General features: G+C 39.3%; 1 long non-coding RNA gene across 1 annotated transcript; it reads right to left on the bottom strand.

Moving 5' to 3' along the window:
* Positions 1-6,967: 6,967 nt before the first annotated feature.
* LOC138064851 (uncharacterized) lies at positions 6,968-25,331 on the bottom strand. The gene is made up of 2 exons (XR_011138108.1): positions 19,277-25,331; positions 6,968-7,405 (listed from the first exon to the last, which is right to left on the bottom strand). It is a non-coding gene; the product is annotated as an uncharacterized lncRNA (long non-coding RNA).
* Between the last annotated feature and the right edge of the window lie 1,715 nt (positions 25,332-27,046).

Below are 27,046 nucleotides of genomic sequence, written 5' to 3'. Positions count from 1 at the left end.
ATTTATACAAGGCCTGTCACTTTTACATCTGAGCAATTCTTTGCTGGCTGCAACAGGGAGTGGAAGAGGGAAGCCTTTCAGCATCTTCCCCAGGATGTCATGGGCTCTGTGATATTCATGATAAACTTTAAAGAAAAGGCTACTATGGCACAGGATGGGAATGGTGCATTCATTGTCTTAGGTGGAAACAAAACTACTGCTAATCAACAGGCAGATCTATAATAGCTGGTTTGACCTGTTTAGCTACTAAATAAATATTTGGCTTCAGATAAGAGTTGGCATTAAAAAAGAAAAAATCAACATCATTAACTTTGTAGAAGAACAGCTGGAGGATAGTATCAAAAGGAAACTCATATATCTCATGTTTATTTTTGTCTATAGTGCACAGACCTCATCGCATCTAATTTTTGCCATCTACAGGTTAGACGCCTAGTTGTCTAGACTCTCTCTCTAGTCTGAGGAGAAAGTGCTAGATGGGATGAATCACCTGCCACAGGTGCCTCTTTTTAGAGATTTGTCTCAGGTGGCACGAATGTGTCTCTAGAAATGCCTGTTTCTCTTCTTTGACTGCAGGTGGAGACTTATGACTACCCCAGCTAAATGCCTAACTTTTAGATAGGTACAGCTGAGTAAGAAAAACCCTACGCTTCTGTGTGCACCCTCCCCACCTGCTCCCCATCACTGGAGATGGTAAAAGGTTTTAATTAGAAATTTTCTTCTGGACTAACATGATGGGGTAGCACTATACTACTCCTTACTGCCAGCTTACTCTAATCACAAAGAGGTCTGGGCCAGGAAAGGCAGTCCTGAGCTGATGAGACACCTCTCATCTCCTTCCGAGAATCTGTGAGAAGTGCCAGGGCTCACAGCTGCACTGGGAGCATCAGCACCTCCTGGCCTTGCAGGATTCAGGGCGGCATCAGTGGGGGGGCTGCAGATTGTTTGTGGCTGTGGTGCCAGCTACATATGCAGGTGCCCCAGATCTGAACGAGCTAGAGGAACATGTCAGCTTTGCCTGGGGAATAGGAAATAGAGAGATTTCCATGTGGAAATACTGATGCAGACATGGAATAGGCATAATTATTTGCATGAGAGAAAGATTGGCAGTACTGCTACTAGGACCCCTCCTGGAGAGCTTCTCCTTTGCCCCTAGTAATTCCATATGCAGTGGACACGTAGCTTTGGGTCCTTGTAGAAGATGTGGAAAAAAATCAGACTGTGGTTGCCTCTTGCTTCTGCCAATAAAGTAAGAGTCATTCAAGTCATTTGTTCCTGTGCTCCATGCAATAGCAATCATTTGTGGGCAAGCTGAAATTACCAAAAATTCACTTTTCTTAACAAAAAATTAAATAAACAGCCTTGTGAAGCTCATGTGGAGCTAGCCAGCTTAACCAGCTGCCAAACCCTGCTCAGGAAAGAAGGCAGATGAAAACAAATATGTTATCACTCCACCTTAGCTAGCCCATACTGCAAACTTCTTTCTCTCTACTTGTCTGCCACTTAGACATCTAGACAGGCTGTCATTATCAGCCACCCGCTGCCCCAGCCTTGCCCCAATTTTTTTAAGCCCTACAGCACTGTCATTTGATGTGTCTGGTGAGAAAATTAAAGTAGATGAAGACTGAGGATACCACTCCCTTAGGTAATGATATATTCTGATTCCCTCCAGCTATCTTCCTGACAACCCAGTCCTCCTCATTCTGGCCCTACTCCCCTATTCCACAGACCGGAGAATAATTAAAACTCCTCTACATAAGGCATAGCTTCATTCAACATTCAGCTTAGATTCTGTTAAAAATGCTTGTGACAGATGGGGTATATTCTGTGCCATAGCAATAAGTTAGTTGGCATGCAATAGCCAGCAGGAAAAGCAGGCAAAAATACCTGGCATGCAACGGCCAGGAAGGAAAGGAGACACAAACACTGAAGTGCTGTGTACTTTTGAAACACAGCCTTAAATAAGGCCTCATAAATTTAAACAACAAATGCTAGACCTTGAAATTATTATGCAGGTATTATCTCGAATGCATTCAGCAGATACAAAATCACAAAAATATGTCTCCTGATCCATCAGCTATGCAAGACACCTTAAGATGAGATGGGCTGTACAGTTATTTTGGAAATCCAGCAATACTGCAAGTCAGAAAAGCTGCACCTTGAAGGTCAGCATGATTGGGTTGAAAGTACTTCCTCCAAATCATATTGGAAAGCAAAAGGGAGATCTTTATTGAAGTGAGGTACAGTCACTTTGAGTTGCTTAATAAGGGAACCTTTGGAAGAAAGTTTCCAGAATAAGCAGCTCAAACTCCCTCAGCCTGTCAATATGTGGACCCTGGGGTGATCCTGGAAATGTTCATTTTCAGAACTTGTGCTTTCTATCACGAGTAGTTCTGCTGGTCTCCAGTGTAATTAGTCACATGTTTATATGCAGGAATTGGCACTAGGAAACTTCCTTCCTATCCTAAAGATGTAGGCAAGGGAATCAAAAAACCCTACAACAAACATACAGCTCATTTTTAACCCAAAGACACCCATACCCTGTCATTCTGACAAAATGATACTCTCTTGAAAAGCAAAGCTCTCATGACTTGTGATATTATCACAGCCTTGGAATGTGTGCACTTGCAGAGTTACTGTTTTTCTTTTCTTAATTATATTAAATAGTTGATGGATCACATGCTATTGTAACAAGAAAAACAGGTTTGATAAAATGAAACAAATATTCCAGTGAATAGAACAGGTAGCCATAGTTATTTTTTGAAGAGATAAAATAGGCAAATATGAGAATTAGGACCAGAATAAAACGGAATGTGCCATTGTTTCCTTAATTATGTGAACAGAGTTTCGTGTTCCTCAGAAGCCGTACAAAAAATATACGCTAGCCTCCAAATGATTGTTCTCTGAGCAGTTTTTGTTTGCTAAATGTTGTGTAAGGCAACACACATGACTCTAACCCAGGCTCTGAAGGGAGCCCTGGCTGAAACAGGCAGGGAACCCTGCAACGTTCATTTATTCCATCCTACAAACTCTATATTGATTTCAGTGCAACCTCCATTGTCCATTTTAAGTCAGGAAATAGTGAATGTCTGAGAATCTGAAATAGTCCTAGAAGGGCAAAAACCAACAGGGTAGTGCTGCCTGAGCAGTGGAGGGTACCAGCTGCGGACTACTAATAACCCTGGGTGAGCAATTTTAAAAAAGGGAAGAATGCACCCAGTGAAGGGGAAGGAACTCACACCATAACTAGACGGGAAGACTGAGCATGAATATTGGGGAGCAGAAAGGGTTGCACTCCCTTGTGGGATAATGACAAAAGGAGAAAGACTCTCAGGCGTACTGGGGATCCCCAAAAGGGCATATATTATTTTTTGTCTAATTCTTAACTCTCTTGTGTTTTTCTGTGAGTGAAATGAGTGACTGCATGGTCAAGAAGTTTGTTTGTGAAGGCTATAAATGCTTTACCTACCACGTAATCCTGAGCGAGTTAAACTGGGAACTGGTACAGCTATGTCATAAACTGCATAATCCCTAGATGTACCAGAGAAAGCATCTGCCCCTTAGAAAAGGTGCATGAAGGCTTAGAGACTCTATGGATGTAACTGGCTTGAAAGCAAATAAAGTCCAGAAGTTGGATTCAATACATCAGTCCTGTGCTGGCTCAGAGGAACTCAACCGGAGTTCCCTTGGGTAAGGGTTCATGGCTGAAGATGTCTGACGGTCCCAAAGGTAAGGCATTAAAAATTTGGGGCCCTGTTTTTTGGTTTCATGACCTTCATGGATAGTTTCAGTTTTCCAGCGGGTCTGGCTTTGATATCCTAAGACATACACCAGAAGTTATACACCTGATTAAAGTTTATTTGCATATAATATCCTATTGCTTTTTCACCAAATAATCTAAGAACTGTCAGCTGCTGGTATTTTCCTAATTGGTTGGTGCTGGTAGTCAGAGTTTTGGGCTAACATGGTGAAGAGAACAGATAATATCCAGAGGCATGGTGGCTGGGTAGAAGAATTGTTGCTGCTAAGTGTGAGGTATCCATTCCACCCACAGGAGAAGCTAGCTAGTTTCAAAACAAAAGGAAGAAAAGATGGCTCCCAGTCAAGAGATCTTGCTGGAGTGGCTAATCTGAGAGTCTTTCAACTAAGCTCATGAAAAGGAGTGTAGGGAGCTCATGAAAAAGCTCATGAAAAAGAGGGTACATGTGTACCCTCTTACCTGACAAGATAGCTTCCAAGCAGAAGATAGCTTCCAAGAATTGGGATCTGCTCAGTATTGCTGAGAAAGATCTGGGTTTGTGGATTTTCCTCCTAAAGACAGCAAGGCTGAGCTGACTGGAACAGGAAACTATATTACTAAAATGTGTGGACTTTGCTTTGATATTTCCCGGTCAATAGTTGACCTCCTTGCCTGTGACTCAGAGGCCCTTTTATGGGAACAGCTTTACTGAAGATACAGGTTTCAATATGGAAGACTAGATTTCCTTACTTGCATCTGTCTCTAATAAAGGAAGAGGAGTCACTCTGCGATCTATGCACTTCACCCTGTGTTGTCTATTATTCATGGAGAGACCTAGGATAACAAATGATGTACTGAGCAGACCCAGCCTAAGTATTCGGAAGAACATTCACAGCAGGAAAAGCAGGGGGAGTGTGGAAGAATGTGGGATGAGAGAACAACTTTATTCTTCAAAACTGCCTTTGTAAAAAAACCCTGTTAGACATGGGTGGCTCCTGATCCTTGCTTTTTTAAAGGGAAATAAACTACAGCAGAGCATACTGCCCACCAGTAATTGCTAACTATGCCCAGCAACGGGATAAAAGAAACACATTTAAGAGTTTTTTTTTTAAGAAAAATTTTAAAAGGTATCAAGTTTGGTATTTCAGTATGAGTGAATTGATCTGAGGTTTGTCCATTATAACAGGAATACTATATCAAATTAAGTCCAAATGCATGTTTAACACATTTCTAGTTTTCTAAGCAAGTCAAAGATTTAGCATGGCACTCTGAAGATAACCCAAGAATAGGACTTTTCAGTTAGTAGTAGTAGTTTTGCTTAAGTTTTCTTAAATGTGCCTGAATGTATATGCTCATGAAATAAAAGTAATGCTGGGATTGAGAGACCAAATACTGAAAGCCAGAAAATCCCCCGAATTCAGTGTGCAATATTAGTCAGTGTGCATCTTGTATTTTTTATAGGAGTAAGCCAATAACGAATTGCCATAGGCCTTCATTAGGAGTACATGCACCATATGGTCAGAATGCCTGGGGCGTTCCTGACTGCACACAGCTAGTGGTCTGAAACCTTCTGCTTCTCATAGCAAGGATGTCAGAGCACACTTAAGACCAAGTGCTTTGTGAATCTGCCTGCTCGTTGTTACTTCTCCTTCTCCTCTTCGTTACTCCCCGCCAATCTCCCTGGCTATGGTTTCCCAGCTGGCGTTTTTCTCATTGCTCCTACCTTGGCCGCTCCAACTACTCCTGCAGCTCCTTAGCCACCCTCCTTCACCCTCACATTAAAAGTTCACTGTTTGTGATGTATCTTATGTTTTGTTCAATATGAGAGGCATTTGGAGAAGCAGAATACTAGGGCTTTATTGATGGAGCTCTACAGAGATGTAAAACAGTGCACTCAGGTAAAATGCTGCTGAAAATAATTTTGAAAATATTGTAAGGGGAAATGTTGAATGATCATTCAAGGCCTTTCTTCTGCAATATGAACACTTGCTGCCATTGTTGGTGACACTAAGTTTGTATTGGCCAACATGATTTACGGTGGCATAAACGTTGGGGCAAAGATTTAGCTGAAAGTCTCTTTAGAGATGTCCCCTAACCTCAGTTATTTTCTAGGAGTGTTACCTACCCTCAGCTGTAGCCCCAAATCAGTTGTTAACACCACCAAACTCAGCAATGACCAAGTGGCAGTGAAAAACTGAAGCTTTCTGATATAGCTCCAATATCTTTCCCCCCCGCCTATCCTCCCAACTCTTCTGTTCCCTATCCAATAACAGAGGTAATTTGCAGACCATCTTATTTTCATTTAGGACATCTTCCCATCTCTGCCTAAGAAATTATTAGCCTTAGTGGTTTCGTTAACCCTGTTCTCACAAGTATAAGCACTGGGAGAGGAAAGCTATAAAGACAGCTAGCATAGATTTAGAGATGAATGCAGAGGAAATAGGAAACGGAGAGTGCTGGTATTCTCAGTCATGGATGCAATCAGTTGCTTCTTGACCTCAGTTGCTCTGACAATAACCAGTGATGTGAGGACCTCAGCAAATGGATAATGCAAAATAATTCAGTGTCAGGCTGTTGGGTCATCAAGATCCATTCAAAGGCAAGCCCAGCAATAAATGCGTGTTACACTGGCAATGGAAAACTTTACTCCAGGTAAAGGAGTCCTCTCTCCATTCCCCTTCTGCTTACTCACGCACTGTAATTTGTTTAAACAACTACTGTGCAAATATAAACCAGTGCTGGAATGTGTATGGCACCTGATATTTGTGCTTAAGCAAAGAAACACAACACTAGGAAAATAATGCAGCTGCTTATTCTTATACTGTGTTATGCATCTTGCAAGAGCCTAGAAAAATGCAACAATGGGTTTAAATGCTGTGCAAGAGGCAGGAAGAAGAAGCCCAGTCTGGCACCAGGACACTATGTGAAGGTATGTACATGCTGTAAACGCTGGCAGACCACCAGAGGGAGTAAATTCAGATCCTTGGCTTTTCATTGCAGATATATTTTTTCCATTTCTCAAGATGAACTGCTTGTGCCCTTCATCTTTAAAGAGAAGTCCACGATCCCTGGATATCTTGCTTTGCATCCCACTGTGTTTTCAGCATGGATGGTATGAGGGGCAGACCAGGACTACAGAAAGGTAACCCCAAGTGGTGGAGTAAGAAACGTATTCAAATATTTCTGTTTGGGACAGTAGAGTACTTTCTCATTTCTCATACACACCAAACATGAATCTCACTTGTTAGTTTAATATTATGATTACACAGCTAGGTGGATGTCAGTGACCTTCATACTTAAGAAAAGGAGCATATAATTGTTTCTTGACTATAAATAAATTCATATACACACAGACACACACAGACACACACACACATATATGTACAAGAGAGACAAAAGACTGAGCCACTCTGCTACTGTAAGGTATGGAACATCCTACATCTGCTTAATATCCACATTGTTTAAAGATCCAAAGATGAGGTGGGCCTGGAATCTAGCACAACCCATACATTAAATAGGACACCTTTTTGATGACAGCAGGTTGTAAGAAGCATGCCAAAAGTTCTTCTCACATCAGCATTTAATCAGCTGGTGTATCTATTTCGTTTTATTTCATGACCGACAAATCCAGTATTGAATTGTGTTTATTCAGGTCTCCTTCCTTTGCTCCTGTCAGGAGAAAAAAAAAGTCAAAACCCAAACATTAGCAGAATATTGATATCTATTGTCCTATAGATTTTTTTCTCTCAGGACTCCCCGCAACTCAACCCCAGACAAGAACTTCTCTACAGAAAAAAATGAAGCTTTTCTGTGCGTTAGGCATCATGAAATTGATTGTTCACAAATGGAAATTGTTTGGGGATCTAGCCTAGATCTTGCTGCTGATATGCTGCTAAACTGATAAACAAAAACTGAATCTCTCTATGTTAATACAACTCAGATCAGAACAGGTATATTTAAACAATGTAAGGCATATATATGCTAGATCTCGGATTTCAGTGATGCAGAGATAACCAAACATTTTCTTCTCTTAAAACAGAGTATATTAGCTTTTCTAATTAAATTGCAATGTTGCTAGAAGACGGTACTTACAACATGTACGTAAAGCATGCATAATCCTAAATGGGAGCTACTACAACTCTAATTGTAGTATCAGTGTAGTACAAGCAACGTAGGGAGTACAGAAATGGGTAAGAATTTAAATTTGGAGATGATTTAATTTTTTTTTACTGTTTTCAATACTAAAGAAACACTCCTCTCATCTCTACAGAATAAAAGCAGAGCATTAGTTTTATACTATATTAATTTTTTTCTGTTACGAGTGTTCAGTGTTCAGTGTCTTCTAAAAATCTCTAGCCAAAAAGAGAAGGAAGATATTTTTATTGCATATGAATATTTACTCTGCAGCAATTTTGCAGATCTTTTCATGCCTACAGACCAAGGCAAAGGCTAGGGCACTGGCTAAATCCAGGGGTTCTAACTCAAGCAAAATTCCAATCCACCATGTCATCATGGCGTTTTGTAATATAATAGAACCTACGGGTCAAAATCAAATCTGGACTTCACAGACCATACCAAAATGCCAGCTGCTATCCCAAAATGTTCTACATTTATGACATGATGTAACAATTTTTAGCGGAAGGAGGGTAAGAGTGGGAATTTAAGGGAATATAGAATGAGAGGGATTGCACAGCACGAGTCTTCTCACCTACTTAGTAGTTATCAACTGGCACTGTTATGTAGTATCTGTTACAACTTCAATCATTATAATTATAGGTTCAATTAGGACTTGTTTCTATTACTCAGAATGTTTCAAACCCTCAGCTGGCTCAACCAGAAGATGAATATTTTTGACAAAATATTTATTTGCAATAAATATGCAACTTTTTTTTTGAGCTTTTAACTAAGTTTGAATGAAGTAAGGCTGAAATTAAACTGTTATGCACACTCCTTTCTAAAGCATCCTCAAGATGGCTGCTATATTCATGAGACTTGCTTATTCATTTTATTAATGCCTTGATATCAGCTTAGGTCCAGGACTCACGCTGTAAGTGCTTTAGGTACATGGATAGTCTTTTTGTTCTTTGTACCGAACCTAGCACGATGAGAGGCACAGAGGACCTCATCCATGGGCAAGCATAGGTGCTGAGGTACCCCATACAACAAGTGACTGGAAAGGAGCAGTGTTAGGTCTACGTTAGTCAAGTGGCGTGTGAGATGCAGCCTGTCTTTGCCTTTGCCGGATGGCAGCATGAGTTCCCACTACCCCGTGCACTTCCCCTCGCATTCTTCTTTCCCCATCATGCTTGGTTCTCCTTGGGCCCTCCATCACAGGACAAGGTGTGGGTTACATTACATGCTGTACCGTTTCCTCTGCACTACGTTTAGACTTTTCATACTTGTTGGGCAAAGTCCTCGAGCCTAGTGCTTGGCTCTCTCCACTTCTTTCAATTCAACTGGATGGATTTCCTAAATAGTAAAGCTGTGCTTTGGGTTTTTCAAGTTGTAAAGGGGATACTAAGATTATGTTAGCAGCCTTGCTGCTGCTCCTGAAAGTATTGCTGTTTCCCATCTCTATTGGTCTGGCTTTAATAGTGAAAGCAGACTGGTTGGTTTCACTTGCAGGTTCTCACTGACAAACACAACATTGTTATCCTTGTTTCCAAAACAGCAGTATTTTTTTTAATATTATAATTGTTAAACTTGCCTCGTCTTCCTACTTTCACCTATTCTAAAGTAAAAAATCACAATAAATCTGAACTGTCTCAAGGAAGCACAGACTGTTCCTACATTGTCTCCTCAGAGAACTGTGACGCTGTTTTAATCCATGGCATCACAGGTAAGGAAATACAGTAATTGATTTGATGCTTTTAATAATCTCATATTTTTATTAAATATTTTGCTCCATTCCTTTATGCAATAAAACTGTGAGATTTTTCATATCTAAGACATAGATGTTTTAATATCTTTCTCCACAGTTTTACTGGGTCTTAAGGCTGTCTGTTTATGAATATGATGGATACTGATGGAGTAGAATTGTGAAACTTGTGCATCATGGAGAACCAGAAGGGGTACACAATATTGGCACAAAGTTATTGTATATTTACTTAATGAATTTTTGTTTTGATTTTGATAACATCTTGTAGAAATCAAGGCTAATGCAGTGCTCATGAAATTTTCCACAAATTATCTTGAGGCAAGTATGTAGTAATTGGGTGTTGAAAAAATGTACTGCAGAAACAGCTCGAGACAAGTACAGTCTGTATTACTCAGGAAGTTGTAACATGTAAATACTTAAAGTGCATCTTTGAAATATAATGATACATAAATTCTTGGTTAAGCATCATCAGCACAAGGACATTTATTGGCGTGGGTGGAAACATTTTGGGGATAGAGGATTTTTTTTCTCTTTCTTTCTTATGTTAAAGTGAAATATAGTACTAAAAATGCAATAGAGAGCTGACATCTGAGTGGGAGAATTCCAGAAACTTCTCAAGATGGTCAGTGGCCTGTAAATATTTTTGTTCAAGGTCTGGCTGGAAAATAACAATTCTATTGTGAAAATTTTCAAAAGGTATTTTATTTGTATACTATCACTGGATAGATGCTTTTACATTTTAAAAAGAGAAAAGACAAGAGAGACCATCCCACATGAACCCGTGGTGCAGGCGAGCTGGTCTTCCCTGGAGGCGAGGGCAGGCTCGCACCCGGCTCCACGTGGGGACCTCGGCTGGTGCCACCCTCCACGGAGGCGAGCACTGTCCCTGGGGTAGCCCCTCCTGCAGGCCAGCTCCCCAGACTGCTGCTTGTTCACGTAATGTGGAATGTCTCTAGTGCGCAAGCACAGAGGACTGCGTGCGGCTCAGCGCGAGGACTTGGGCCCGGGATGTGGGAAACCCCTTTTCTCGCTGATGGGAGCACAGCTGCTGGCTGGCCCCCACTGGGGCTCTTTCCTTCTCACCCGTTGCAGTTACCCCAGACTACAGACGCCTTTCACGGGATTTTGTCGTTGTTGCTATTGTCCAAACTGTTACATTCCTGTGAAACATTCAGTTTCAACCGTTACTTTCAGACCCAGAAAAGCTTCCTTCAAAATGTTTCCACCTGCTGTGCTCACTCCTGTGCTTCAATAGAACCATTCAGAGCTGTCATTATTTGTGAGATCTTGGCCACAAACTGGTACCCCATTATTTTAAAGGGAAACAATATTAATGGAAAACCAATGGCCCTATTTTGAATTATTTGAGCATGTAAAGCTGCCCCTAACTTAAAAATCAGACCCCACATAACTAAAGCTACTGTAGGCATTAAGGTTACCAGCTAACCAAAAAAACAGTTGTCTAAAAGATTCAGCATTTTTGTCTTTAAACTTCTCAGAGTCAGTAATGCTGACTATCTGTCTGCCAGCTTTCCAGAAGAGAAAACTCCCAACACTTGCCTATTGACTTTTTTCAAAAATAAAAATGTTTATTTGTTTTTTTTTAAACTGAAATAGAAGCACACGACAAATGAGAATGATAAGATAAAATACTGCTGTGTCTTAAGTAACAATGATGAGCAAAGCCTGCTGATGCCTTAACTGATCTGATAGAAGTGTATCCAGGTCAGAAAGGTCTTAAAATGAAAAACAGAGGATAAGAAATGTGTCCATTTTCTCTAAACATCAGCTTGTCAAGTCTCCTGTCTCCCACTAGAGCAATACTAGGGCTGAGTGGAGCACAGCCACTTTCAGGCTAGCCTGAAGCTGGTGGCTTTTTGCATGCAAACTTACCATCAGCCTCCTCTGCCAAGTACTGAAATGTTCCAGAAAGGTGTCATTTGGCAGCAGGAACATTAGAACATTATCAGGCTTTAGGACTCCTGTTACAAAATTGCTTGGTAATTAATTACAGAAAATATGTTCTGATTCAGTATTTACACTGTAATTGGATTTATCCAAGAAAATCATTTTGGATTTGGTTTGACAAGGTTTGAATTGCAAAACAAGCTTTGCAACTATATTAATCAAGTCAGCCTGCTATCAGAATGACAGCCTGTTCTGCCACTGTGAGACTTTTTTGTTGGTAGAGTAAAGTGCTAAAATAAGCAGAAATGATGTGCTTATTCTCTAGGGGCAAGTAAAGGCCAGTGTGTTTTCAATTCACCCTTTGAAGACCTACCCACAAAGTGATACAGGTGTAAGTCCTGTCAGAAGTACTTGTAGTTGAGAGGAAAGCAGTCGGAATTCTCTAACACATGAGCTTATTTAACAGACTGGCATTCTCTCTATTTGCAGCTTACTTGCAAGGAAAAACTCAATTCAGGTGTAGCATTTGTAGTTCGGGAATAAGGATCCTTCATTTACTCCCTTTTCCAGGGGCATAAAAAGATCAGGGACTGAACAATGAGCCTGAACTTGCACAACCTAGTAGCTTATGATCCATGATTGCAAGCATAACTGAACTAGGTCTAGTGTGGGGGTACCCACTTAGGGCTCACAAGTCATACCCAGCCCATCAGAAGAGTTTCAGCCTATGGCTGTTCCATGATGCTCTTTCCTAGGGCCATCCTCTTGGGCCAGACAATTGTTCTGGAAACTGTTCCACCCTCTTTCCTAAGGGCTTTGTGTATCTTCTCTTCCATTAGATGCTTGGAAATGCAGCCATCCGTGCTCATGATGTGACAGATCTATTCCTGTGGCAAGACAGTATGTAATAGACTCTCTTCTGACCACATTATAATGGAAAGACTGAGAGCTGGAGGCTGTGAGTGCTCCAGCAGGAGGTGGTGTGGCCCACCCCACTAAAAAAAAAAATCAGATAACAGTGCTCTAACATAATAATAAGCCCTTATGTAAGCACTTTTGATGTCAATATTCACAGACAAGAAAAGGTATCAAGGTCCTGTCTCGAACCCCTTAATTAAAAGAGTAGTCCAGTTAATTTCATAAGATTACTTGCCTAAATATGTACCACTCCTGTAAGGAAAGTGTTGTATTATTTAGCCCTAAACAAATTAGACTATGCTAAGCAGAATGACAGGTGAGCAGACCATTAAAAGATGAAAAGGAATCATAGAGCCTGTTTTGTTTTGAATGTTTGCTTGATTATTCTTTAGAAGGATACAGAGTGTAAGACGTTTGGATTTTGTTTTTATCAAGAGTAAGCCAGTCCTCTCCTAATCTTCATTTCGTTTGGTTAAGTGAGCCAACCTACAGAAATGTCTTTGATTTGCCATTTCCTTTCTAAGAGTAGTTCCTATGTATCCCCTGGACATTCTGGATTTGAAAGTCTTGTGTCCCCCAAGCACCCCAACCTGTTTGCTTTCCTAACCTCCTACTGCGGTTTGGATACCTCTTAGTTCGGAGAGCTTCTCCCACTGAAGCTGATGATAGCCTTCTGGGAAAAGGGAAAGCTTCTGGAAAAAGCAGCTGTGCTGCTTCAGGATAAGCTGAATAAGCAGCAGCTAGAAAACAAAAACCTGTTCAAAAGTGTTAGGTTTATTGATGGCAATATAAAATGAAAATTAGAGAGGAGCATGATCATTTCTATTTAAATCATGTCTGCAGTGCCTCATAACTTCCTGCCTAAAGGCATATTTTTTAAAAGTTCGAGCAGTATCTTTTTCTGCAGAATCAGCTGTAGGGCCTAAAGTGGGGCAGCAGTATAAAAGTTAGCACTCAGAGCCATAGCAGAATGCTTCTACATGTCCCTGTGAATTCTGGGTTTACTTTCAATGTTAAGCTATTGAAAATTAAGGGTCTTTGATAACTGTTCTTATAAAAACTTGCCAACAACTGCTGAAAGATCTGCCCTCTGCTCTTTGCCTCAATTATCTACCCTTAGCTTTTTAGAGTTCTGACTTATGGAAGCAGGCCGGGTCCACACAGTCTAGATATTTTTGTCAATAATCATGCCTGATAGAAAAAATACTGTTATTTTTTCCACTTCCTGAACTTCTGTCTTTCAGTTCAGTGAAGAACAGAGATGTTACTAGCTGGTGGTAGTAGATTATATTTCCTTTAACATCACTGACTGTTTACAGGCTGTCACCTTCTACCCGAGTTCCAAGGTACCATATTTTGACTGTTTAAGTGTTTTTTGATGAAAAATGCTTTATGAAGATATTTAATAGTATATTCTAATTCACTGAAAAGTAGTGTATCATCAGATCACTTGTTTCATTAAGGTGTGAACCTCAAAACTCAACTTAGTCAATGATACAGGATAAGAGTATGAGCTTTGGTTTCTAAAGGAGAAGTTGACAAATGAAGTCTAAATTAATGGGAACAAAATAAGTATTCATCTAATTTTCTTTATGCACAATAGCGTTCTGTAAATGTTAGGTTTTGTTTCACGTATGTTCTCTGATAGTGGATACTGTCAAGGATGAGATAATAGAGAGTGAGGAACTCTTCTGTAGTATATACTCGTCCTGCTGTTTTACATAAACCAGGCATATCACTTACTCAATGTAAGTTTTTAGATTAAAAAATAAATTTGAGTATTTAAGGCAATATAAGTAAAAAGCCCTTCAAGGTAACTAAAAGACTCCTTTTTAATTACAGCTTTATTATCACAGGTTTTATTAAAATAATTTTCAGCAAAATTAATTCCCTTCCAAGGAGCAGAACACTGAATTAAAAGAAAAGTAATTCTGAATCATGTGCTAAGATACCCAGTAGTGGTTAAATTTAATCAGTAAGCATTGCACCTAATGAGTCCAGTTGCGGAGCTACCCAATTAATGTGTCCTTGCTATGGCAGACTTAGTCTCAATTAAATATATACTACCAAGAAGGAACCAGCTATTTAATCAGCTCTTTCACAAAATTAGTTTTTTAATCTGCCACTCTCTAAGCCAGCTATATAATGTTTAAAATATATCTGTTATTAAAGATAGGAACTTGATAGCAAAGACTGAGCCATCTATTTTACTACGAGTCTTGAAAAAGCAAGTTAGTTCTCTTAAACAATTAAAAGGAAAATTCTCTTTGGTATTGATTTATCCTTACTAAATGTTTTTAAATAAAACAAACAAAAAGTATGGAACAAAGCTTGAAAGAGTGACTCTGACAAACTAATGCTCAAGAAATCTTATTAATTTAACATTGTTGAATGGGTTGAGTGGCAAAACAGCTTGGAAACCAGAGTGAGAGAAATATAAAATTTAAAAATGCTATAAGCTCTAAATAAAACATAAAAACATTTGGGGGGGGGGGGGACCATTACACATAAGTCAGTGTTTGATATGTGGCATATAATTACAGGAAGTTTGTAGAAGGTGCCATGATACCTGTCAATTATCAGCAGGCAGAAAATGCAGATAACATACATAATTCATCAGCATACTGCCCTTTGTTGTTAAGCTGACTGATTTAGCTCCATAATATAACTGCTTATTCAAAACAAGACATTTAAATTCAAATGAAATACTGTTACCCCTTCAAAATGTGTTCAGTTATTATACTGATTCAGATGTATATGTATGCATTGCTAAATGTTAGGAAGGAATAGTACAACTACACAAATTTACATGTGCACACAAATCTGTTGTATTATGAGGAAAGAAAAAGTGTTACCAATAACAGAAAAGTCAGTCCTTTTATTCCTGCATGCTAGAATGTTTTAGCCAATTATGACTTTCTACAGAAAACATTTAACAATTAAAGTGATTTGAACATGTGCGTAATGTGTTATTTGACCTGCTATTCTCACACCAATTACTTTTAATAATTGAAAGTATACTTTAAAATTAATAAAAAAAAAGAGTGTATAGGTCAGTTCAGTTTGATTTCTCCTGTTATGCTCTTTAATTGTGCCTGTTTGAAGTCAGGTGGATCCTAATAATAAAACCAGCTCTCTAGATAAAAGCTAGCTATAAGTTGATCAGATTTTGTGTGGAAGATTTTATGCTTTTTTCAGAGTAGCAGTGTCCTCACCTGAAATAATATGCTCAATTCTCTTTTTACCTGTTTTAGAATAAAAACATAAAAAAAGATCTGTCAAGATTAAAAAGCCTGATAGAAATATAGGGGTTCTAGAAATTACTAGAGTTCAATGCTTGTGTATGAAGAGATCGAAAACAATTCAGTGCTTAGAATGAGACAGATCTGAGATACCATAGAAATTTCTGTACTCTACAAAAACAATTACAGAGGAGATAAATGAGCCTCTCTTATTTACTATTTCTTGAGTCAAGAAGGAGGAAGCACATTGTGAAACCAAAAGGGTAACAAATAGAAAACTTACTTATTAAGGGAAATATGTGCTATATGAAAGAGAGGTTTTAGCAGCCTGAGTTCACTTCCGCGGAGTGAGAGGGAGTAAAAAGCAATTTGCTTCTAAAGCAGAACACTTAGCAGGATTTCTAAAATGTTTGAACTTTTATGAGCAATGAGAGAATTCACACCTGTATATAAAGCAAGCTGTGAATGTTCTTGTGTATAAAGGTCCATGCTACTGTACCAAAGCTCTGCTACCTGATGGATGCATATCCCTTATGAGTAGGTTGTCTGCATTTCCCATGCTGTGTCTGGTACTGGATAGGTAGATATACTGTGTACCTACAGTATACTAGATACTATATTACTTAGAAATAAGCATAAAAACCTTCAATTTTCCTACAATATCAATTTCTCAGTGAAACTCAGTTTGGTATTATAAGGTAGCTCTTATGTCACGTCATGCCTGTCCTTAACTGTTGTGACATTTTGGGTCACAGAGTGTACATTTTTGATGGCAGCTGCATGTGAGGATGAGGAAAGTATTGGATTGCTTGTCCTACTGCACACACAACAATAGGCCTGCTCAGAGATATTATAGTTGCTATGGTCTTGTGAAGCGGGGTTCATTTGTTCTTTTCTCCTCACTGATAAGGCAGCACCCATGTCTTGCTCCTTGATGTTCACATACCATTCCCAGGCTGACAGGACCAACACATTTTTTTCAAATGACACTGCTACTTAAAGGAGAGAAAGATCAATTTGAATTTAAGCCCTTTTTAGTTTTAAACCTTTGACCAAAAAGACAGAGACATTCAGAGCTGGTGTGTTAGGGACTGCTCAAACTAGGTGAGGTGAGCCGATTATTCATAGATGAGATCTAATGTCACTGAGGCAAATGGTGTTTATTCTGGACTCTAGATGTAGCTGTTCCAACAGCAGTGGTGAGCATGGCTGACAAAATATAGTCAGCAAACTTGTAGGCTAGCCCAGGATTAAATGGAGTATGCCAGATTAGAGAAGAGGAGGATCACAAGGAAAGCAGGAATGGTAAGATGTGGTTTTGCTTAGGTTGTTATTCCTCTACTTTTTAAAGGCAGCATAAACTAGCACTGACACGAAATTAGAGCAATAGAAGAGGGTAAGAAAAAGGTGCCATAGTTGGGGCCACAAGAAAACAAGAGTTGGAGCCCTTAGCGTATGATAATTCACAGCAGAGAGACACGTTAACTCAGTCCTCTTATTTCTGATATACTTGCTATTTTTTAAATTTAAAAGGACATTGTTTTCATTTTTGTATGTGCAGCTGGGTGGAATGGCTATTTTAGTGCCCCTTATAATTACATGGAGAGCCGTTCAGGTAAACGTGTCACGATAACTTCACAAGATAACTTGATGTGAAGTTGCAGGTACTGCCTCTTGTATTTTATCATCCGAATCCCTGTCTGCCGTAAGAAGCTGTCTATTTATTCTACCAAATACAAGAATCCTAAAAAATTGAATATCCGTAATGAGGATCAGTTTTTGGATATGGAAATCTGGTTAACTGCAAATAAATTTAAATCAATTTGCCAGCATGTCAGATAATGCAAGTGCTGCCATATTTGTGTCCAACGCATAATACCCACCATTTATCTATCTGTAGTAGCATTGTAAAAAGTAAGCAGCATATTACGGAGCACATGCAGAAGAAACATTCTTCTCATAAGTGAGTAAAGCAATTCTCAAGCATACACATTGCATAAACAAAATACTGCGTATGTATATAAATTGTATGTATACCATAAATTAAAAAATAACTGTACTTCTGATTATTTCCTCTGAGTTTATACAAAATACTCCCAAGGGAAGAAGATTATTAAACTAGTTCAGCCACACCTTAGGCTTGCTGCACATTCACTGAGATGATGTTCTCCATGCATTTATTTGTCTTGGTTCCCCTTTCTCTTGTCCTTTGTGATTGCTTCACGTACCGTCCCCTAAGTGGGACCAGAACGATGGCAGTGAGCCTCATACAAGAGTGAGGCATGTAAGAGCTGGAAAGTAAGAGCTGGAAAGCAGCCGCAATTTGGTAGAGGTAGGAGACATCCTCCCTCTGCAGTAAGATGAAGGAGTCACCCATAAAGAGACAGTGGTCAAACAGCAGTGAGGGTAAAGGCACTGGGAGTCAGGGAAAAGGCCAAAAAAGGCAGAAAGTTTGGTGAGGTTCTTGCTGAAGTTTTGCCACCCATGTAAAGATAAGGATACTTTTCCTGTGCTTGGTGGAGTTTGTTTACCTAAGGTCAACAGGGTGATTTTTGTCGTGCTTATGTTTGCACCTCCAAAAGGCTTGTGAAGGGCAAATGTGTTTCTTTTGCGTGTATTAGGCTCTTCTGGGTGATGCTGCTACAGCTGCTGTCTAAAGCAACTAACCTAGGATCCCTTAACCAAGGCCCTGCTACTGTAGTAGGACCTGATACGTACTATCAAAATACCTCCCACAATTTAGGATCGTAAATGCTCTTAGGTAAACAGCTAGCTTCTTTGGATTGGTGAGTCATAACTGATGCTTGTTTACACATTTCTAAGCGAATTTGATTAAGAAGGAAAAAGCAAAAATGCTCCACACACACACGCTCTAAGAACACCATAAACAGGGGGTTTAGGGCTTAGCACTAGCTAGAGGTTTCTTAAAGTACGTATTACAGTAGTATGGAGAAGGGATGATAGCAGAGGAAACATGAAGCTTTAGAGATGCAGAAGATGACCTTTGGTTAGCAGGAAAAGAACAGAAAAGCTCATCTCCTATAATCCAGTATCTTGTTATCTATCAATGCTTCAACTCGTGCATAACAGGAAAAGAGTTATCTTTGGCTCCAGATGGAGGTAAAGTCTTTGCAAAATATAAGGACAGTCAGACCAGTGATTTCTGAGGAACAAGTTGGAATGAACAATTTCTTTCTCACTGACCTACTAAGGAGGGTTTTTGAGCATGCACAAAAACTTCTGTCATTCACTAAAGATGCCCCCTCTGAGTAGCAGTCAAGGAGCCTGTCTGCACCAGGCCTGAATGTGATTTATAGAAAGGGGGCTGTTTAGATCTATGTGCGCGCTGTTGTTACTAAAAGAAAGTGCACAACTGTATATACATGTTAAAGTAATTGGGGAAACAGTTTCATGCTTTATGGTACAAATAGTTCTTACAGGCAAAACTGCGTAACATACTCCAGTAAAACAAGAACTATAAATAAAGAAGACATATTCTCTTCAAACATACAGTGACAGACACTTTATTTGCAATGTTACACATTGGAATAGGTCAGAGATCATGTTTTCTAAAAATATTTTACAAATTCTTACCATGTTCTTGACAGAGATAGTTGATGTCCATGCAATCTCATATTCTTTACAAGTTCAAATGAATACTAAGTATTGAGCAATGTTCATCTGGCTTGAAGATGAATACAGAAAAAAAAAGTAAAACCCATTAAAGTGACAAAGCTAAGTAGCTGCTCTAAAATATCATATATAACAATGTGCAATACTCAGGGTCGGTATGAAGATACGACTAGCTTCTAGCAGAGCCAAACTCATGGGCTTTGCCAAAGGAATGTTGGCTTTTTGGGTCACCTGGCAAAGCTGCTGTCAGGGTCTATGGTAATCTCCATTCAACTTTCATTTTTGATGAAATACAGGACACAAGGCCAGTTACCAGGACACAGGGAAGAGGACTCTAATTCTCTAATATGCAGTGGTCTGCTGGCAGACAAGTAACAGCTATTAAGATAGCTAGATTCAGGCATATACTAGGCACTTATCATTTTTCAGGTTAGTTATAATAGCAGCTGCTTTTTATTACAGGGTTTTCAAATGCAGAACCTCAGCTGGTATAAATTATCAAATCCACTGAAGTCAACTGGAACTATGATAATTTACACCAGATGAGAATCTGAGCTATTGTTGGAGATACAGTCTCACTACAGGAATCTTAAATGAGAAATGCTGCATAGCAGATACAGCAAAAAGACTGGAAAATCATTTGATCTGATTGTGTCAGTCAGCCCATATGTTAAAAGCAAGGTGTGATAGTCTGGGGAATGACTGCCAGTTTGTGGATATGATTTCATTGTAATTTAAAGTGCAGATTAGACTCTCCCTTTTGTAGCAGAAGCAAGATGATATGTATGATGCTGAAACAGCCTTTAAGAGTACCTCAACCAGGAACAGTTTCAGCCTGGGAGAGCAATTGGATTGTTACTAGTACCAACAAACAATTGACTGCTGTTGCAGCACTCTGACATAAGCTTGGTGCATATCCTGGGAAAATCTCATCAGAAGTAGCAGACAGGATCCTGAGTCTGCTTTCAGAAGACGTGGGTTCTTTCAGAAAAGATGCCTCCTTCAAAGACATTTGAAAGCAAAACTGGGAAGAGGAAGATGGAGAAGGTTTTGCCTCCTCTCCTCACAGACGCAGACTGAAATTTGTTTCTTCAGACGACTATGAGAAAGGAGGAAATTATGGTCAAGTGCAGTTGTGTGTAGACCAGCAAATGCTGTGCTGAGTAAGTGCATACAAGAAGTTGCTTTGCAAGGTCTGTTCTTGTGACTTTGCTGCAAAACAAACGACAGCATGAGAGGCAAGAAGGCAAAATCAACTGGAGGCTTGAGGGGCTAAGCCCTAGTCTCAGGATAGTTGTACTTTGAGCCTCCTGTCTCAGAGAGAGTTGCTGGGCCGAGTCTGTACTGCGGAAGGGACCCCAAAGTTAAAGATGATTCTTAGAAGCACAAAATCCAAAACTGGAGTTCCCCAGGCATGGAACCATGAGACCATCCACCTGAGATTCACGCCTATAATATAAGACCTAACTAGAAATCAGATGCTCTGCTTAGCTGTAGATTTCCAGAGTACTTTCTTTTTTAAGTATAATCAACTAGCTATCTGATTCCTCAATAGATGAGGAGGTAGTGACACATCAATGACCAGTGAAACTACAAAGAACGCATACGGCAGTCTGATGAAAAGGTCACAGATAAAAGCTACTCCTAAAAGTGAATGAAGAGTCTCCTTATTAGTAAATGTGATTCTGTTTGGCAGCCTAGCTGGAAATACACTTCAACTGAATATAGACTAAGCACTGGAGCTACTTATACCAAAGGCAGCAGTCCGTGCAGCTCCTTCATGGTCAGTGCTGCAATGATCATGTGACCAACGCCACCTACTACCGTCAAGAAACTACTGGCACTATTCTTTCTGTTGACTTCTTAAGACCATTCAATTTATTAGCTGGACAGGAGAACACAGGGGCCCTTCTGTGATGCAATTCTTTTAACACAATCCTTGGTATTCGATCCAAATCTCCTAAACCTAGTATCAAAGTATTTAAAGTTTAGGAGATCTGTGTAGGGTGCCAAGGCCAACTTTGCCCCAAAAGGGTGGTAAGAGGGATTGCTCTAGATACAAGGTCTCAGCTTGGAGTAAACTTAAGAGAAAATTCAGATGATCAGTCATTAAAAAAAAAAAAAGACTGTGAGCAGAGATACAAATATCCAATTCTTTTTAAGGACTACTTGGAATGCTGATCTCATTCAAACATGCTTCCCAACTTATTTTAAACGTCTTACATAATTGTATTCTGTTTTCAAGTTCCTGTCACTACACAGAGGTCCCTTTTGTATAAGTTCATATTCAGGTCGAGTTCAGAGAGGCTTCAGAGCCAGCAGAGACAGGATATTGTCCTTCTGCCAATGTGGTTTTGCCCCAAGCTGCAAGAGGGCTGAAGTAACCATTGTAAGGGATCTTTGCATTTGTTATTGCTCAGAGAAAATAAATTTTCAACTAAGCAATGATATTGTTTCAGTTTTCTGTGTATAAAGAGGGAAATGGGTTGCTGTAAATAATAATAAGCAAATGTTACTAATTACTTTTGTACGTTTTATTTGAAGGACTAAATACCACTTTGTAAACAAGAGTCCAAACTCAAGCTGTGAATTTTTGGCAACTCAAAAGATCAGGTGTCTATATGCTTCCTTGGTGCGTTTAAAAATCATGCGGGAATAAATCAGTTGATAAGTGGGTTAGGACTGTTAATCCAAAACAGTATTCTACGTTCTGTATATGGCCACAAGCTTATATACAGCATGGAACCACCAGATGCATTATTAATTCACAGGATTGTTGCTCAGAAACTGGAAGAGGCAGGAAAAAGGGGTGCTAAAATTCCATGTGTGGCTGGCTATCTTCTGTGTACATCTTTGGGACAGGCTTTTCTGCAATCTGGCTCTCTTGCTGTGCTATACCATTTACATTGATGATTATGCCCTTTCTTAGACTGCTGCAGCTGCATGAAAGCTACAGTACAGCTGTTAGCATCCATAGGTAGAAAACTGAAGTAAGCCCATGCCAGAGTTGAAGAAAGAACCAAAAATGCCTTGCTCTGCATCACAGATAGGGCTAAAATATCCTCTGTGAACATCTGGGCTGATCTGTTTTATCATAGAAGTCACTGAGATTTCCTGGATTATTTCTGAGCTCAGCTAGAATATGTCTTTTAAGATGGACATCTCTTGGGGTTAAACCACCAGAGACAGAAAATCCATTATAACTCTCAGCAAATTGTTCCAATGGTTAACTACTCCTCATCCTTTAGGAAAAATTGTACCCAACTCCAGTCTGCTTTTGTTCAGCTTCAACATCCAGCAATTGGATCCTGTTATGTCTTTGTCAGCTAGACTGAAAGCCACGTATCAAGTTGCTATTTCATTGCAGATACTTTTAGAATGCAGTCAATACACTTTTCAGTTTGATATACCAAACAGAAAAACTTCCTTCCATCCTTCACTCTATGCCACGTGAATCAATTCTGGCTCTTCTCTGAACCTTTTCTGTCTACCAACACTCTTCTTGAATTCTAGGACTGGACAAAGTATTCCAACAAAATCTGTTTCAGTGCCAAACACAGAACTAATTGTCTCTGTATTCTCTAGAAGTTTCTCTTTGTATAGCCAAGAACTACATGAGGCTTTTTGACCACCGCACCATATCTAGGAGTTCATTCACTGTTACCTTTGATACCCGTGTTACCTCTGCATCCCTTCATTTTTCCTCCAAATCCCCAAATCAACAAAAAAGCTGGTTAACAGAATAAAAATCCCGTGGCATCTTCTGTTCTTCTTAAATCCAGCAAAACACAAATTTCTGAAGAAAGGCAACAGCAGAATTAACTTTGTCCTAATATGGCTGGTGATTAGACCATGCAAAATTTGTTACAGCCGTACCAACAGACTTGTTCAGAAATCATCTGGAGTAATTTTGTACAGCTCTAACTGTGATATTAGTGAAGCTTGGAAAGCCATAGAAGAATGAGCACATGAAAAGAGCAGTACTTATGTTCTTTCAGAGATCTGCTAGTTTTATTCCTGCCTTGTATAAGCTAGGCCGGTAACAGAGCTAAAAGACCCTCTGACATGGGGATTGTCTGCACAGGGGAAAAGCATGCTCTGTACACTTGCTGATGATAAGATGGAAATGTAGTCCTGAATGATACCGTATACATCTATGTGAAAAAGCTCTATAATGCAGAGGAAGAGTAACTGAAGTTGTGAAGCATCTATGGCATAAGCCAAATATTTAAAAAGACTGGTTCAATAACGTTCAAAAGTAAAGTAAATTTAGAGCATGGGAGTATTATAGCATTACTCTGAGATGCCATAATAAAGTTGTGCAAGCATATAACCTAACTGCATGTTTTAGAGATGATCAGAGCCATGATATACAAGGAATCCTAGGGAAACAGGTCGAAGGCTTGGTCCCCCCTAAAATAGGAGGCAGCGTTTTTCAGGGAATTGCATTTTGAAAATACCTTGTTCAACTGGGTCCCAAATTTGGGGGTCCTCTCTGTTCTTTCTTGAGTGCTAGTACTTAGTGGGCGGATTGAATAAACAGGTAAAAAGGACAGGCTGCCTTCACTGTTCACAGATGTATTACTTTATAGTTAGCCACAAAACACTTGTCTGCTTGCAACTGACTTATTAAACAAAGTCATCTGGATTGCATCAGTGACTTATCTTTGTTGTTTATTACATCCCCAATCTTTTGGGTCATCTATGAGCTATCATCAATAACTCTGTAGATCTTTGATGTCATTTAAAATAAACATTAAATAACATATGGCTGAAAGCAATTCCTAAAATAATCCCAGTATGAATATACTTGCTAGTTAGAATTCTCCATCTGCCATTTTGTTTTGTCAGTTAACCAATATTCAGTTAATTAACAGGCCATATTGATTAAACTAGCATGACAAAAGGTGTCATGCAGCAATAAGTCAAAATGTCTGCAAAAAGTCTAAGTATTACATAAACACTGCTATTACATAAACAGTTATTTTTATCAAATGTGTTGTTTAATAAAACTGGAGTCAATAGATCTATTTTTCATACACTCATGTGGACTGACATTAGTTCTACTGATTTCCTTTAATAGTTTACTGGTAAGACTTGTATGAGTTATCTATTATTTTGCCTAGATAGATCTTAGGACTGATGGCGAATAAACATCTGGGTCGTCCTACATACCCTTTTTACTGCGACTACTCTAGCTTCGTCAAGTCCTCTGGATTGCTTTTGTGTTTCTAATTTACAGAAAATAACAAATCAGAGAGCTGCTCAGTCAGTTTTAAAAAAAAGATAATGAAAGCTAGACAACTTAGTTCTTTAAACCTAACTTTGATAGCTAACAGGCTCCTGAGTTACTGCTGGAATAGGATGCATTTCCTCACCTTGTGATGTGATAAAAAATTAGTTTTTACCCACATGTGTCAAACAGAACAAATATTCAATGGTCTTTTGTGTTTTACTGGTAACAATTCATCATTTCTATAGATCCATATCATCGTTAGGAGTAACATGCCCCTCCCTAAGCGTATCACTTCTTGTCATGAGGGCAGCAAGGGAGATGAATGATGCTGTGTTCTTTGCACACGTAATTGTCATTTACAGCACTGACTCAGAGGAAGTAGTAATTCTGCATAAAATATTCCATCAGACTGGCTGATGCGTTATCCCAAAATGGTGTGTTGAGGCAATAAAGAACAGTCACTGTTCTGAGCATCTGTTAAAAGGGCAGAGTCAGCTTAAAAGCTAGCCAACTTATAAAAGTTAGTTAAAAGTAGTTGTACATGTTCCTCCACATCTCCCTAAATGACTTGTGAAGCTTATTTATAGAAACATATTTCTTTATGTGACAGATGCACACAAAAGATGAAACTGACTTAAAGAAAAACAGTGGAGTTAGCCACAGATAAAAGTGCAGGCAAAAGTAACCAGGGAAATATTTTTGTTCAGCATTACTTGCAACAGCTGGTGTGACTCTCAATAAGAAATGTGTAGTTACATTTATTATGTTCCTTTCAGAAAGAAGTGACCTGTGGAGAGACATGAAGAAACAAGCTATTATTCGTTCCAGCTTCGTTCTCTTAAACCACAACTTCAATGAGGCAACAAGCAACAACAACAAAAAAATTAGCTGTTAGACTCTAAGTTTATCAGTATCAAGAGTTTATCAATACATTACCCGGGACAGCAAAGGACTAACTCAGAAAGTTCCTATTACATTCCTTTATTTCTGCTTACCCCTCACCTCTTTTCTATACATGCAAAGTAGAACCTTCATCTTGTCTAGGAACTGTTATTCTATATATTTTCCAAGCAAACTAATTTCAACCATCCAGCCAACTACAGTTGAGCACAGAAGGTTATTAGCATTTATATTTATAGGTATACTTCACACAAAATGCTATGAGGCTTGTCAGAATCAAAGCTGGCTATACGTATTTATATCATTATGCTTTTACTTAGTCAGGTAAGACCTATACAAGTGATACCACAAAAACTTTTTGGTGAGATTAGCTTAAGATGAAGTAGTAAGTTTTGCATAATGTTCACTCTGCAGATGCTGAAGTTTATCATTATCCTGACTGTTGTCTGAAACATGATTTTTAGCTCTCAAGCCACTTTCAAGCAGTTGTCTTCTGAATGCTAATTTCACTCTTGTGTTGGCAGATTCACACAGAGTGTGTCATGAATGTTGCCATGGTTATACTCCCAATTTAGTAAACAGTATGAAATAAACCCACATTCAGTGGCAATAATAGAATTTAGACTGATCCCCAGATACTATTAAAGTGGTTCCTCTTAATCTACATTTCTTAAAAACCTGAATAAACAGAAGTTGCATTTTCATTTCCAAGTTGCCAGTATTGAGGATACCATTCCTTTCAAGAAATGCTCAAACTCAGCAAACAATTTTTCACTCCTAGGTCCACCACCGCAGAGAAGGCAAGAGATTCTGAACAAAGGGAAAAAGTTGCCTTCTTCCCCTTAGCAGATGTGGTGACTGCAACTTATGAGTACCAGATGGAGGTCGTCACCACAGCACCAATTATTGGGAGAGGAAACTACAACTTTTGTAAGGCCCAGAGTTATTTTAGGAGGATTTTCCTGATGTTAGAATCAGTCAAGGGTGGATCCAATTTCCCTGGCAGTAAATGCCATTTAGAGGGTGGAGTTGGCAAAGGGCTGGGTGCTAGGTCATCCTTCAAATCTTGCTTGCATTACTTCTGCCCTTCTTTTCCTCAGTTCTTCCACTCCTGACCCATACCCTAGTGATTTCTTATTTTCCTGTTAAAGAAAATATCTCTAGCTTTCCTAGAGAACGTTGAAAAACAGCCATTCAACCACAGCTGGTAAACTTTTGTTTTAAAAGACAAAATCAAAGCCTTTATGTTTGCAAAGATAAGCTGAAAGGTCAGAACAGGGCACAAATTGACTCAGTATTGGCTGTCCAAGTTTGCATTTGGAGAGCCTTGATGCCTGTGCTGCTGCCCTGAGCAAAGTGAAAACTGGACAGCATCTGCCAGGATCTGCTGCTGCTACTCAGAACCACTGAAACCACAGAAGAACAAGTTGATTTTTGTGCTGGTTGTAACGAAGCTCTGAGCAGCACGTATGAAAGTTACCAGCTGGGAAGCAGTTCCGACTCACGGTACTTGAGAGATTCTTTCTTCTTCCCAGTTTGGGGCGGGGGGAGCAGTAACATAGCACTGGACCTTCACTGCAGCCATCGCAGCTCAA

Source organism: Struthio camelus, chromosome Z (assembly GCF_040807025.1).
Source record: "Struthio camelus isolate bStrCam1 chromosome Z, bStrCam1.hap1, whole genome shotgun sequence".
Classification (NCBI taxonomy): Eukaryota; Metazoa; Chordata; class Aves; order Struthioniformes; family Struthionidae; genus Struthio; species Struthio camelus.
This window is presented reverse-complemented; position numbering and strand designations above follow the sequence as displayed.